This window comes from Papaver somniferum, chromosome 2, assembly GCF_003573695.1.
Source record: "Papaver somniferum cultivar HN1 chromosome 2, ASM357369v1, whole genome shotgun sequence".
NCBI classification, from domain to species: Eukaryota; Viridiplantae; Streptophyta; class Magnoliopsida; order Ranunculales; family Papaveraceae; genus Papaver; species Papaver somniferum.
In genome coordinates this window covers 12,020,331-12,035,576 of record NC_039359.1, presented here as the reverse complement: position 1 = coordinate 12,035,576, position 15,246 = coordinate 12,020,331, and the positions used below count along the sequence as shown (strand labels likewise).

At 35.4% G+C, this 15,246-nt stretch overlaps 1 long non-coding RNA gene across 1 annotated transcript; it reads right to left on the bottom strand.

The window, feature by feature from the left end:
- Positions 1-3,278: 3,278 nt before the first annotated feature.
- Positions 3,279-4,488, bottom strand: LOC113352965. The gene is made up of 3 exons (XR_003361007.1): positions 4,221-4,488; positions 3,938-4,102; positions 3,279-3,815 (listed from the first exon to the last, which is right to left on the bottom strand). It is a non-coding gene; the product is annotated as an uncharacterized LOC113352965 (long non-coding RNA).
- Between the last annotated feature and the right edge of the window lie 10,758 nt (positions 4,489-15,246).

Here is a 15,246-nt window from a genome sequence, read left to right as displayed (position 1 = left end):
TAAAAGGAATTCAGACAGGGAGAAAATCTTTAACAATCAATCATGTGTTATTCACAGATGACTGTATGTTGTTTTTTCATGATATTAATAATGGAATAAATCACATAAAGGAAATATTACATAATTTCAGTCTTCTGTCAGATGAAATGATTAACTTTAGCAAATCATCAGCATTTATTGCAGGTGACATTTCTTCAAGTCAAAAGGAATTAATTCAACATAGTCTTGGAGTTAAGAAGCTTGAAACTTCTGAGAAATATTCAGGACTTCCGATACTGTTGGGAAAATCAAAAACTAACTCTTCTGACTCTGTTAAGGATGCTTATGAACACAGACTTTAAGGTTGGTGTTCTAAAACGCTTAACTTGGCGGCTAGGACTACCTTAATTAAGTCTGTACTAAATACCATGCCAACTCATTACATGAGCAATTTTAAACTTCCAAAGACTATCACTACTAGGCTTGAAATGATACAGAGGAGGTTTTGGTGGGGACGTAAGAAAAATAAGGGCTACAATCATGTTTCGTGGAACTCGCTTTGCATTCCTAAATAGGAAGGAGGGTTAGCTTTCAGAAATCTGGAGTTGTATAATAAAGCTCTTATGATCAAATTAACATGGAGATTATGTACAGAGGAAGATAAACCTTGGAACCAGATTATGAAATCCAAGTACTCTCCACACTGTCACTTTCTTCATCTTCAGGAACCACATAACAATATCTCTTGGGTTTGGAAAGGACTAGGATTAGGACTACAATATTTTAGACAGTATCACAGATGGGATGTCAGGTGTGGTACAAGAATCTTACTTTGGTATGACAAATGGGTAAGAGGGCTAAACACACCACCTCTCCCAAAAGAAAACTTCTCTGAGCCAGTTAGGATTGTTTATGTTTCGGATTTAATGCTGCAGAATCCTAGAAGATGGAACACAAATTTAGTGCAAAGGGTATTCTCAGAGGAAACTGCAGATCTCATCCTCAAAATGCCTATAGTGCAATATGGAACGGACAAGTTGATCTGGGAGTTGAATAGAACATGGAAATTTACTATCAAGTCTACTTACAATGAACTAGTTAGGCAGTCAAGGAACTCTAATGGGCAGAGAAGCAATGATGTTCCAAGCATAGCCTGGAAAAGGCTATGGAAAATGAAAGTCCCGCATAAAGTCAAATTATTCATCTGGAAATACATTAGAGATATTGTACCTACTAAAGAAAAACTGCATAAGGTTAAACAAGATGTAAACCCACTGTGTTCTAGATGCTTGCAACAAGAGAAAACTCTAAAACATCTGTTGATAGAATGTGTCTATTCAAGATCACTATGGTTGACTATGAATATAAACGTCTCTTCTCTGCAAGTACATGATACCCAGATTAAAATTTGGCTACTTTCTTGGTTCTCCAAAGTAGATGACAACTCTTCACAGTTGATTTCTACATTCATGGTAACTGCATGGTTCATTTGGAAAAATCGATGTCTAAAAGAGTTTACCAATAAATACCAAAACATTCACTCAACAGTTTATTCTATTAAGCACATGATCAACCAATGTTATAGTACCAAGCAACATAATAAGGAATCACAGATCACTCATTGGTCTCCACCTCAGGCAGATATGCTTAAAATCAATATGGATGCATCTTTTGATGAAAATAACTCATACATGGGTATTGGTTTAATCATTCGTGATTCTGCAAGAAACTTTGAAGGCGTCAGAGGGAGGTTCATCAATGGAGGAGTAGATCCCGAGCATGGGGAATGTCTAGCCTTCAAAGAAGCTATCAACTGGGCTAGAGAGAAGAATCTGACTAAAGTAATGTTTGAAGGTGACTGTGTAAATATGATCAACTCTGTGAAGCAAGCCAAATCTTCGGTTCACCGGATGAACGAAGGCATTGTAAATGAAATAAGGCAACTACTTTCTTTGTTTGATGTTTGTTATGTTAGAAGACAAGCAAACAATATGGCGCATGTAATAGCTAACAAAGCTAGAACTGATAGAAAATCTTTTGATTATCGTTGTAACATTCCTGAAATATTCATGGATGGAATCAAGAATGATAGAAGTCATGTCAGTCTAAGCCACATGTAATCCTACTTACCTTATTAATACAAGAAGATGTTTGCATCAAAAAAAAATAAAAAAAATAAGTGTGCAACTCAAGAGCCTAGTTAGCAATTCGCCGAATCATTCCACGAATGATTCGCGAATTTTGCGAACTGCACGTGAATGAGTAAGTCGGCCGTCCTACTCAAAGTCCGAACAAGACTCGCGTGTTTTCTAGACTTCCCGGTTTATACGTTGCAAACTAGAATGGGAAACTTAGGCGCATGCCCAAAAAAATAATATTCTCATTGTCAGGTCCAAAATTAATTTTAGGTACCGTGACACCCATAATTATTTCCGTGACGCCCATAATTATATGAAATTATTAAAAATGTATGCATCGCGGATTATGCATCCGCATGACGGGTTATGCATCAGGGGTATAATTGGCAACGTAACTTGGATATAACATATCTAAAAATCCGCGCCTTGGAATTTTACAAATTTTATATCGTTGGAAATCTTTTTAAGAGAGCTATGCAACGAGTACAAACAAGAATATCAAATTTTTGTTTTTCACGAAAAAATCGTAGGTGATCATCATTTTAGGCAAAATTTTCGAAAACTTGATACATAACCATTATGTAGCCATCAAAAAAGATGCATAACACATTCTGCAGATGCATAACGAATTATGCAACCATTTTCTCCATTGCGTAACAAATTATGCATTTGGATAACAAAGTTATGTAACCATTGTTTTGGTTGATTTTAGTGTGTACATAAAAAAAAATTGATGCATAATGCAGTATGCATCCATATTTATGGATGCATGTCAGGTTATGCATCTATTTTCTCGATGCATAATGCATTATGTAGCCATATTTTCGGACGCATAACAGGTTATGCATCCATTTTCACGACTGCATAACATGTTATGCAGATATTATTGTAGGTGCATGACAAGTTATGCAACCTTTTCCTGGACTGCATAACAAGTTATGCAACAAATTTTGTAGATGCATAACATGTTATGCATCCATTTTCACGACTGCATAACATGTTATGCAGACATTTTCTCGACTGCATGACATGTTATGCAGTCATAACCACATCATCATCTTCTTTCATGTTTCAATAACTCCCACGCAAACCATTATCCTCCATCCGTAGCTCCCAATCCACCACTATCAGCTTTCACCTACTTCAATGCACCAACAAATACCAACAACAAACACAAATACAAACCATTCCTATTTCAGTTACACCATGAACAACAAACACAAATACTAACAACAACACCACCATTCTTACTTCTCTCTAATATTCTTTACATCCAAAATCACACCCACCATAAGAACTTCTTTCTCATCTTCAACTGACTCGATACTACCACTAGTTCGGCTTCCTCCAATTTCATCACCAGCCCCCATCCAACAAATCAACCCTCATATCCTAGTCTTCTCATCCCCATCTATGCCCTCTTCTCATCCCCATCTATGCCCAGATTGAACTAAGAAATTTACCTCTTAGTGTTAAAAGAGGACAAAATTGCTTCATGACAAACTTCTCTAGGCGCTGGATCTCCTACTGCCAGTTGGATTACGAGCAGTTATGGGCTAAGCATCCTCCGACATATCCATCTTACCCAGCTTGGGTTAGCTATAGCCGAGCCCTCGACTGCTACGTGAGATACATGTTGTACGTCCGTTGGACATCCTATTTGCTTATGTTCTTCCTCCTCTTCCTCGTAATCATTTTCTTCAAATAGAAGAAAGAAAACAAAATAAAAATAATGAAAATAATCTACAGGAAAATGAAAAACTACTGAGCCTATCAAGATGGGATCAGAAGGAGCACTTTCCTTTTGAAAATCAACTTACCAAATATCTACGAAATGTATCTTAAGCCTTTAAAGATCAATTCCTTTCATTTTAATTCGTTCTTCTCATTCATTAGGTTGTCCGGCAAGAATATTTGTCATCCACAAAGTAGTGTCCTTAAGGAAGAGCATGTTGTCAGTTCGGTGAGCTCATCAGGCTTTCATGCTGTTCACATATCGAAACAAAAATCAATATTATTGATTCTTAAATCATTTTTGCCTAAAATAAATCTTTCTGGTCAATCTAAAGCTCTAGTCAAAATCATAATAAATTGATTTCTTACCCCAAAACTTGATCGATTGTAGAGCTCATTCCCCAAAAAAGAAAACAAATCTAAGAAGCCTAAAAAACCTTAAATCTGATCTCTCCTTAAATCTAGAAATTTCAACTGAGAAATTGAAACTCTAAACAAAAGTTATACAATATAAGAAACAAATTTGAAATAATGGAACGAAATAAAAAGAGAACGATGAAATATCTCAATCTCTCAATCGCAGATCTCAAATATCTAATGTCTCTCACAAAAGGAAGATTACGATAGAAAAATAAATCTCCGAGAAAACTTAATTTAAGAAAATATGGGTCTCACGATAATTATTTCCCTAAAAATGTATGCGCGTCTGTACTTTTTTGACGGTGGATTTAGTAGTAAAAAATTGAAAATGGATCTAGTAGTAGTTTTCAATTCGTGCGGTTAAGTCGGCCCATTAATATCCAACATCCAAGCCCATTTTGCAAATAGTCCACCCAACTCAAAGTTGTGAGTCCAAAAATTACTTTACAGCATGGGGGATCGAACATCAGACTTCTGCTTAGCATGACTAGACGTGTAACCACTGATCCAAGCGATGTTTGTTGTTCATTTTGGAAATATGATATACATAAAGCGTATGATTAGTAAAATAACTCACCATCCATGTGTATTTTTTTTAATAGCCAATACATGCCGAACTTTTAGTACCGAACTCACATATATAAAACGAATGATACATGTACGTATATCGTTCCGTATTACTCCCGTATCATGAACCGTTGACCGGATTCAAATTTTACAAATCCGTATAATACACGTACGCATCCCGTTCCGAACGTTTCTCGTACCACGAATTGCTAACTAGAGTTTAGAGGAGCATTAGTGAAGTACCTATTCAAATACATCAACAAAGGTAAAGACCGTATCACGGTTTTGATCCAAAAAGTTCAAGAACTCGATGAGGAAACATGGGAAGAAGAAGTCGTAATTGATGAAGTCAATAACTAATTGGTCTGTCATTTTTCTGCAGCGGAGGGTTGTTGGAGGATTTTTTATTTTGATAATCAATATTTTGATCATCTGTCGAGAGATTGCCTTACCATTTGGAAGGTGAACACCCGGTAATACTTCGTGATAGTGATGTCGTAGAAGATGTATTGGATCGACCAGATGTGAATGAAAAAAAAATACTTGAGTGGTTTGAAGCATATAAAAAGTATCTAGAGGCAAGGAACCTTATGCGGATTTTTTATCTAAATGGGTCTGGGACAAGGATACCAAGGAGTGTTGAGAAAGGAAGCGAGGGAATATCGTCGGTTGGCTGCACAATGCTCATCCAAGTTCAGGAGTTTTCCTTTGTATTTTACTAAGTGTACAGAAAGGGGGCTCATCTACAAGGAATTAAAAACTGTTAATGGGACCAGTCATGTTGTTTTCAGATAAACGTGTATATCTCCTTGATTGCTTTCAGATAAACAACGAATGGCACTTGGGTTTAACATAAGCATTGACGTGGAGCACAGATAACATGTGAGATGACGAGGGTACCAAGTACACTACGATCTTTTTGATATCAACTTATAAATCTGATATCTTTCATGATTTAATATAAACAGAGACTGTCAAGAAGATAGCAAACTACAAGGTATACACTTGGCGTATAGTTTTTAGTTCGAAACCGAACAAAACTATAGGGACCAACCCAAGTGTTGGATTAACGTATAGTGTATTCACTTTTAATTATAACTAACATAACTAACATAATAATTATAATTGCGGAAAGTAAAAGTAAAAACAAAACAAGATTTTGATAACGAGGAAACCGCAAATGCACCACGGGACCTAGTTCAGTTTTGAAAACTCTCAGTAAACTACCAACTTTGTATAATTGAGACCAAGTAAACTACTCTTAGTTACCTAGTTCCGTCAGTATCCCTGCGCCTACAACCAATCTGGCCAGAGCAAGTGAATCCTAAGATAGAGTCTACTATCTTAATTTGCTTCAGCCTCTGCGAAGACTTCAAACACTCAACTCCTTTTGATCGACATCCAAATAGTAAAGAACTAATCTGTTTGATAATCATTCTTATTATCTCAAGAAGTTAATCAGAGATATTTTAGTTGAATTCACAAAGGCTCTTCCGTTTGATCTAACAAACTCCTTCGTCGAGTAAGATCAACTAAGATCTATATTAATAAGTAAATTAGATTTAAGTATACAAACTATCATATTCGGATACTGAAGAATATCGCCAAATAATAGTTTGTCAATCTAATACGACTAGTAAAAATAAATCTATCAAATATAAACCAGATCTATTCGGATCCCAACCGATCAAGTTTGTGCACGAACCAAACCATAAAGATACGAAACCAAAAAGAAATCTTCAACGTCTTCAATGTCTTCATTTGTACCTACACAACCAAACTTGATTCCAACTTATGATCGATTATGTCCAGAGCGGAGTTTGTTAACAATGGATGATCACAATTCAATGCCAGATCTAAAGACAGATGTGAACTACCGCTAATATCTTGATCTAGTTTGAGTGACCTTATATAAAAATAGAAGGGTCTCAAGAATAATCAAACTAGGTACAATCAACAATTAACAACCGTTAGACAATAAAATCAATAATCGAAAACTAAAATAACAATGAAATTCTAGTTTATCACCAACTGTACTACTAGACGCTTCTTAATCCCAAAGAAATTAAGAATTCTTTAAAGTGGCGGACATAAGAGATTTCTTGTAATTAGGTTACTCTCCTCTCCAAGATAGCATTACGAATTATACTATTAGTCGGCCACAACAATGACTAGAAAGATAAAGCGCCTGCCTCTGGATAAGTTTGTAAGAAGAACAAACTTAATTGTAGTTTGGACACCAAGGAATTCCATAACCGAAAATATTCTCAAGATATGCAATAAAGCACCTAAATTTGGTTTTGTCTAATTCCAACCAATATCCAACTTTATATCCAAAATCCCTATTGAACAACTCAATGTTAGATAACACTTAACTAATATATCTTTCCAGAGATATGTTATGCTTGCTAGTAAAACAAAACATATACATTCAAAAATCTCAAAAAGATTCTCAAACATTTTGGTTTGGGATCCCACCTTAAGTATCAAGGAATATCTTTGAACAATTAATAAATAAGATTTTAGTACATGATCAAACTACCCATTATGTCGACATCTTGAACTTTTCTATTTTGAAAACCCAATTTCCTATTTTGAAATCGGTTTTGTATATTGGGATCTGTTCTACCATGACTCCTAATGTAAGTAAGGATTGGTTCTTCCTTGACTCCTAGGTAAAGATCGGTTTTTACCTTAACTTCCAACATAAGTAAGGATCGTTCTACCTTGATTTTCTATATAGGTTAGGATCGGTCCAACAAATAAAAACCAGACCATCAATCCTATTGATTTCTTTTAACTACAAAACAAGTCTGTACGTCTACTTCCCTAAAATCATATAGTTAAACATAGTTTTCTAGGTATGTAATCAAACCTAAGTTCACTACATAATCTAGTAACAAGTTACAAAGATTATGTCGATGTCGCGATTACGAATTTCAAAAGATAAGAATCATACTTCGTAATATAATATACCTAAGTTGTAAAATAACTCGTATATTCTTCATTGACACTTTGGTCACAATAATATGATCAAGTCTCTAATAATAGAGTTTCATGTATATTAATTACTTCACATGTGATGCTTTCAATCGAAACGACTTGAAAGTAATGACATAGAAATGGACACAAGTCAAGTCTTGTATTAATAACCTCAAGTATAAGGATGATGTCTTTGTTGATGTTGATCCATCTTCAGAATCTCCAGGTTTTTAGAGTAATACTTTTATGTTTCAATATTTATAGACATCCTAGTATAACCTAACGAAGTTGACTCTAGTATTTCTAAGCAAGCGACTCTTGAGTTTTGATACTAAAATATGACAACCAAGTTTGACATACCAACGCTTGGCGAGTTCAACTGACCAATGCTCTAACAACATGCTACATCAGATGTTTGTCATAATATTATTTCCAAAAAAATTATGGGAAAAAAATTAAAATTGTTATCTGTAGACATTGTATACCGGGAGAGAAAAGGGGGTAGGAACTTACATATGGAACTTGTTGAGGCTGAACTAAAAAACCGCACATTAACAGACATTGAAAAATTAATAAAAAAAAGAAACGCGAGAACTCTAGAGGAGTTCCCGTACAACATTGCGGACTTCATCATCTTCAAAGACATGGATTAGGGAGATTTCAGGATCAGCGGCTGAGGATGTTTCCTTAACTTTCTCCTTTCTTCGTATGGCGTTGGGTTTGCTAAAGAGAAAACTTCTCTGTGATAGCTTTGAGATAAATGCAAAGTTCCTTTTGTGTGGTAGACATATCCACCTGACTTTTTGTGACAATTTTTTGCGTCTTCATGATATCGGCTATCAACGGTGGATCATTTCGGATATCTTCAGGAGCAAGGCCGAAAATAGGATTGTTGGCCATGTTTTTGTTGATGTTAGCATTAACACCGGTATTGTTGATTGGAGAGGTAGTACCAGTAGCACCATTATCGTAAATGGGATGAGTGACTGGAGTGCCGCCATTGTTGCTAGTGCTAGCATTGTTACGGTTAGGGTTGGGATTGGTAACTGAGCTTGACCTAAGATAACCTATCTTTGACGAATTGGGATTACAACCGAGAGCTTAGTCTCCCACTGTGGTCGCCAATCTGTTGATGGGTAAAAACGAGTTACTAGTTTTTGAGTAAACATTGAGAGTTATGCAATAGGAGGATCCTCAATTAAGCAAATTGTTTAAACCTTTAATATATGTATTGCATGGAATTACTTAAATTCGAGAGATAAATATGTAAGACTTCGGCCTAAACCAAGAAAATGGTTGTTCCAGAGTCAATTCGGTCACAAAGAGGGATGAGGGTCGATATGTAGGACGGAAGATGAGAATCTGTGAGATCAATCATAATTGATGGATTGTGGATGTGTTGAATTTTTCGTGTTGGAGGGTTGTGCGTGTTTGATAATGATAGACTGCCGTAAATTGGATTATGGTAGGTTCTGATCAGTTAAGCCTGGTTGCTTGAGTTCTGTTCAGTTGAGTTACGTTATTAAATCATAGGTTGATGAACGCATTTATTGCAGAAATAGTTACACATTGATCTCTAGTAAGTAGTGACGGTTGAAGATGAGTGGAAAAATTGGGAGGTGGGAAATCGTGGTTGAACCAGATCCACATTGTGTGAAAGACTTGATTGATTGTCTGTCCACTACTTCACTTATTCCTTCAACTTCCAGCACAATTTAATCACATGTCTCATCGTGAATGTACTGCTACATCGCACGTATTACAGACCGCCGGACCAAAACCCTGGTGACTATCCCCCATGTGACATGATTGATGTCTCATGTGAAATATGCGAGGCAGATATATATTTAGTTGTTCAATTGTTAGATTTGTATAGACCATGTGTCTTAGATTTGATGAATCGGGTATAATTGTGAATGAGAAGGTGACATGCTTCGTGACTCATCATTATGATGGATTAAGCATAAGGTATCTGCACCAGTGATGCCTAGGCGTCAAATCTGATGAACTGTGACATATTATTTTTCCAGTTGAGGCAGCAATGATACTCGAATGATTTGGATTGATGAACGTTGGTCTAATGAGATTGCTGGATCAATCATGGACCAACACGTATTCTGATATGTCAAGTATTTGACAAGAAATCAGGTATTGTTGAGTTATTATAAAATACTCATCATCGATCCACCATGTCATGAGTATTCGAATGACAAAGTAGATATATTAAAATATTGGCAGATATTGGATGATCGGCCAAGTGGATGGTCGTCCAATGAAATAATGGAAAATTGCCCAAGTGGATGGTCGTAGTAAAACATTGCTTGATCGAGCAATAATATGTTGTAGCAAACCGGAAAATTAAATATTAATTAAAATATTGATAATTTGATCAATATGAATTTATTGATGCTCAGACTTGATTAGAATTATTATCAAGTTTAAAACTCTAATTTTAGGAAACCTTAGATCCATAAGATGGAATATTGTATAATATAGGTAAAGAGACCGACCAACCAATGGGCATGAGGACCGACCATTAGTGGTAGAGAGACCGGCTGGCGGTGTATGGAGGAAATGGGGGATGAATCAAAATATGGATTAAGGAAAGGTCGAACCGGCTAGCCAAGGTGGTGTACCAGTCTCCATGTCTACGACCGTCCATTCCTGAGAATTTTGGTATTTTTTGTTGTTCATTTGAGCATTATTTTGTATTTTCAGAAGAATTTGATCTTGACTGAAACTCTTAATTTGCTTGAATGAGCAAGTGGGATTTTTTTTAAACGTCTAATATTTGGAAAATACTAAAATAACAATATTTTAACAAGTATGATTTTTTCTTAAACTCTTTATTTATTTTTTGGTGAACTTTTCTATATGATCGTTTGTCCATGTGTTTAGGTGCTCGTTTGAGCATTATTACGAAGTACACCTGCACCATTTTCTCGGGGCTTACTCGGTGGTGGAATATATGGGTACCAAGTACACACCCAACCTTTTCATTCGGCAACTTGTATGGATAAAACTTAATACAATTGCAAGTAGACCAACTGAATTATCCTTGACAATATGTATATAGAGTTTACATCTCTAACATCTCATCAATCAGTATGTGTATGGACACAAGGTATGTGAAGCTAATTTTTAAGCAGAGTACTTGGACGATCTCAAAAATAAATATCCAAGATCAATCTAGTTGTATCCAAACAATTCAATCGTAATTCTGCCAAGTAATTGGACTTGTTATCTATCTTTTTCTAGATACGAATTCTACAAGAAACTAGTCTCGTAATCGGTTACAATTAAGCGGACGTATCTACTTAGATTGAATACGTACAAACCTGTGTAAATCCAATAAATATAAACAATATAATGTGGAAAAGAAAAAACACAAGACACCAGAAGTTTTGTTAACGAGGAAACCACAATAGCATAAAAAAACAGGACCTCGTCCAGATTTGAACACCAAACTGTATTAAGCCACTACATAAACTAGCCTAATATCATATTTCATACTGGAATGTAGTTGAGACCAAATACACCCTCCAAGCAATTCAGTTACAGTCGCTCTCTTTACATCTCTTGAACCTCGCAAGTCTCTACACAATTGATTCCCTTAGCTGACGTCCTTTACGTCCTAAGAGTTGCTTCAACATAAGTGAAGATTTTTTATACCAATATTCCTTTAACAAATAAGCCTATTTGATTTACGTTTAGATCAAAGATCAAGGTGAGGAAATATGTTTGCATTAGACAAAGCTAGAAAACCTCACAAATCTGGAATTACGACTCCCGACGAGCAGCATAGATTCTTAACCACCTCTCAAGAACAATCTTCAGAAAATCAATTAAGATCAGTTTTCATATATCTATCTTGAGGAATCATAAAGTATAAGACAGAGAGAACTGTCGATCACTATATATCTTGCCTGAAAGATATTACAAAAATCTCGATAACAGAAAAGTAAGATCAGGATACACGGACTATCAAGGTAAAGATAGTCAGACCTAGCTTCACGAATCCCCAAACAAAAGTCTTTTAGTCGTAATCCTAATTATGTTTCTCAAAGGAAACCTAGGCCTACAGGGGACGGCTCTAGAATCAAATAGGACACGAAGTGTCAGGAATTGAATTCCCAGTTGAAATAACATATCTATTTATATATTTTCAAGGACCGGGGTTGCTTAGAATTCAATCTAAGATAACTTGAGAATAAAGCAAACATTTTAGCTCTTGAAAATACAATTGAAGAATATACACTAGGAACCGGTGTTGGAACCGTGTATAGTGATTGTTCGGTTTCACAATTATGCCAAAGAACTAAAGCAATTTGATGTTTATTTAAACACCTAAGAATTTAATCATGATGCATACACATAAGTATTTGAGTGATCAACGAAGTCTTAGAAGTGTTTGAGAGATTTCTATTAATGTTAAACATACTTTAAAAATAAGTCTTTGAGCATATACTAAAATTTTAAACATGGTCAGTTGGTACAACGGTTCGTGAATCGTTAGGCTTGTTCACGAGTCAGGGTGCAACGGTTTGTGGACTGGGTTCGCCAACCCTACAAGACTATCGAACTCAGTTGACCACGATTCGTGAACCGGGCTCGTCAACTGCTAGCCTTTCATACCAAACTTTCAAATTTTAGTTTACAACGGTTGTAACACTCCCCAACTGAACTTGCGGTTAGAAAACTGGTTCGCCAACCCTCCTGTACTTCTGAAACTCAGATATCTATGGTTTGCAAACTTGTTTTCCAACCTAACCTGAGTAGAAGTATCGGAAAGCTAAATATTTCTCTTGTATGATGTTTGAAACATTTCCGCGTGATGAAATCATTTGTGCGGAAAATTTTCAATTGATCCACTAATTAATTTACACAATAAATTTATAAATATAATATTATTAAGGATCGTTGAACATCTTTGCTTAAAATCATATTTTGAGATTTTTAACAAGACAAGCTTGACTCGAAACATCTTCTTTGTAAATCTGCTAGAAGTCATACAACATTGTCTCAAAAAGATAGAATGGTAAGCTAGTGTGTAAAATAGAATAGTTCAGTCTTCACATACGTGATACTGAAGTTCTCCAAATATCTTCATCGATCTTCAGTTTTCAAGGGTAATGTATGATACTCAACTATCAGATTATAACCTAGTCCGAGACTTGAATTAGTAGACTAGAAATCAAGATATGGTTTTGATCATCTATTGATATCAATCTTTTGATAAAAAAAAACTTGTGGGTTAAACCGATCATTGCTCTAACAATATCCCACTTTATCAATTTTACTGACAAAACTATTCAATACATATGGATTCAAATAAATAAACATTTCAGCTCAATCCAATATGTTTGGTTTTCCTTGGTTCTTCAACAAACGTCTTGAATTCTTCGTACTTCAAGTTCTTTTATGGTTATAAATGTGTTCGTTTAGCATCTTTGTCGTTAAAGATCTGTAGCTATAAAAACTTATGAGAATACTCAAAAAGAGCTTTGTTAGAATGCGATAATCACATTCTACTCATCGATTGTTATACGGAAACATAGAATTGATACCTTCCTCAAAGTTCAATTGCACCACAACTTCGAAGGAATACTAAGGTGGTAAGTTCTCTCCCTTAGTCAATACTTACTCCTTTTGCAAAAGGTACAACCTATAGATAATAATATACCTCCCCCCCTCCCCCCTTACATGATGCTCCGAAAAGCCATAGGTAATGTAGTAAGATACTACTTAATAATTTTCCCCCTTTTTGTCAACAAAATTGGCAAAGAAGAAAAATCGGGATCAAGATGAATTAATCAAAAGAGTATTGAAGACTAGAAAACATATACCAACATTTAGTTTAGACGATTTCACCAAAGTAAACTCGGTTCGCGTCAAGAAGATATAAAGGTACAAGAATCTCCTATACTTCCACACTCGCTCTCCCCAAAAAAATATTACCATTAAGCACAAGTTCAAAAAAGAACTTTCCTCTAATATACGTCATTCCCGAAAGAACAACATGAGTGACCTTAACTATAATTACAAGAGATGGATTTTCATTGTACATACAAATGTATTGCCAGTTATGAACAAAGTAAACAAGTATCCCAATATTTCTCTCTCTCCTCGCCAGTTACGAACAAATAAGTTATAATTAGCGACCTTAATTTTATAGACACTAAGATACAAGATTTTCGTGAGAAAAATAATCATCGACAAAAACCATTATTTATACCAGTTACGAACAAGAGAACAATTATTGTGATATGATTCAACATAATAAATATAACTTATCTAGCCATGTACGAACGTATAGATTAAAGTTCACCACTTATTCCCTGGCGGTGATGCAATCAAAGAAGTAAGTCGATCCCGAGAAACAACTTGAAAAGTACCAAAGACCAATGTTCAAGTGTCATTCAATTTCAATCAACAACCAAAGGTTTGATTTACCAATTGATTGAACTACGCACAACCTGTGATATTTCAATTATATAAACAAATATAATGCGGAAAATAAATAACACAGAAACCATAAGTTTTGTTAACGAGGAAACCGAAAATACAGAAAACCCCGGGACCTAGTCCAGATTTGAACACCACACTGTATTAAGCCGCTACATACTCTAGCCTACTACAAGTTAACTTCGAACTGGAATGTAGTTGAGGCCTAACCAATCTCACATTGATTAAGGTACGGTCGTGTTCCTTACGCCTATGAATCCCAACAAGACTCTACGCACTTGATTCCCTTAGCTGATATCACCCACAACTAAGAGTTACTACGATCCAAATTCGAAGACTTTATAAACAAATCTGTCTCCCACAAAAAAGTCTATTTTGATAGATAAATCTGTCTTCCACGGAAATACCTACCAAGTTTTGTTCCGTCTTTTGATAAATCAAGGTTAACAGGAACCAATTGATAATCATGTCTTAAATTCCCGAAGAACAGCCTAGAAATATCAATCACCTCACAATAAATTAATTATATGGTAGTAGAACAAGTTATTGTGGAATCACAAAGAATGAAACGAAAAGCTTTGTGATTACTTTTTATATCTTACCTATCAGAGATAAATCTTGAGCAAATCATAGAGAAGATAATGCTCAATATGACAGAACACGTAAGATCAAAACACGCAACTATAGAGAAAATAGTTGGGTCTGGCTTCAGAATCCCAATGAAGTCTTTAAGTCGTTAGCCTATAATGGTTTTAGGAAAAACCTAGGTTAAAGGAGAATCGACTCTAGTCGCAACTAGTATCACATAAGAGATGTGGGGATTAGGTTTAACAGTTGCTAGACTTCTCCCTTATATAATCTTCAAATCAGGGCTTGATAATTTTGAGACAAAGCAATCAATATTCACTGTTGGATGAAACCTGATTTAAGATTCAAGCTAATATCTTTCCACCGTTAGATG